The following is a 1,301-nucleotide window of genomic DNA, read 5'->3' on the forward strand; positions in this document are numbered from 1 at the left end:
TGTATTCCATATATAAATAATTTTGTATATATGTATAATTTTTTTATAGTGTCTCTTGTATCATCGTACATTTTCCGCATAAGATAAAAATGTTTTTATGTTTGATTAAATGTATGTTTATACGTTTACATTGAATATTATTACAATATAAAAAATAAGTACTTGTGAGGTACAAAAACATATCTAGATTTAGATATTTCTTATTTTATATAAGTGCTGTATGCATCGACACCAAATCATAAACATATAAGGTAACATAAGTTAAGTTTCAGTAAACATTAAGAGATGAGACTGTCATGTATATCGTTGGCTCTTGCTACAATTTTTATTTTGACGATCGTGTTTACAACCGAAATTTGGGCTAAGGCTCAGGAAATGGATGAAATAGATACCTGTTGGTGCTGTCGTAAGTATTATTTGTTTTATATAATTATATAATAATTAGATTATTTATTCAAATTAGCAATATTTTGCATAAACATAAATTTAACGATATCTTTATGTAGTAATACATATATTGATGCAGTTATAACTTTATATTGCTAATTGCTATTTTAATCATATTTTTCAAATTTATTTCTAATATATTTTTTTGTTTCTTCACAAACAACCTTTACCATAAACATTCTATATACCTTATTTTTTTAAGTGTGAAATTGAAATTATTTCTTTAGCTTAGCTCGTATATAGTGGCTCATGGTCGCCTACTTCCTAAATTATAGAAAGATGGCATTTCTCATCACTGGTTAGTATTCAAACAATATATACCGACTAAAAATTGTTATTTATATATTAATATTAATAAAAGTATTTCTTATATTTAAAGAAAAAGAGTAGCTGCGTCTTCCATCACGTGATGAACCTGGAATGAAATTTTTAGCAAAGACCTGGCAAAAAATTGGAATTATAATGTAATATGTATAAAAAATGAAGCATATAAGCAATACAATACGTCATATTGTATATTTTTGAAAAAAAAGTGTTAATTATATTTGTATGTATCTATTATATTTGTTTGTTTTTAAATGACTTAACAGAAAATAAACAACAAGAGTGCATAATCAGTATCATACATTCTTTTACTGAACATAACATTGTATTTTTCATTGCATTCGTATTATAATTTATTAACTTAAGATGTTTTTTTCCAGTTATACATTTTAATTATTTTTATTTACATTAAAATAATACTTTTTATACAATTTCTTTCAAATAATACATATCCTATCAAAACTCTTTTTAAAAAAAGAAAAAGATTACGCCAAGTATATAAAAAAGTATCGTATGTTACATCCTTCCTA

The 1,301-nt window shown here is 23.8% G+C and overlaps 1 long non-coding RNA gene across 1 annotated transcript; it reads left to right on the top strand.

The window, feature by feature from the left end:
* The first annotated feature begins 214 nt into the window (after positions 1-214).
* On the top strand, positions 215-1,067 carry LOC105459780. The gene is made up of 3 exons (XR_975723.1): positions 215-406; positions 675-745; positions 827-1,067. It is a non-coding gene; the product is annotated as an uncharacterized LOC105459780 (long non-coding RNA).
* Positions 1,068-1,301: the final 234 nt, after the last annotated feature.

This window comes from Wasmannia auropunctata, unplaced genomic scaffold (genome assembly GCF_000956235.1).
Source record: "Wasmannia auropunctata unplaced genomic scaffold, wasmannia.A_1.0 LD333786.1, whole genome shotgun sequence".
NCBI classification, from domain to species: Eukaryota; Metazoa; Arthropoda; class Insecta; order Hymenoptera; family Formicidae; genus Wasmannia; species Wasmannia auropunctata.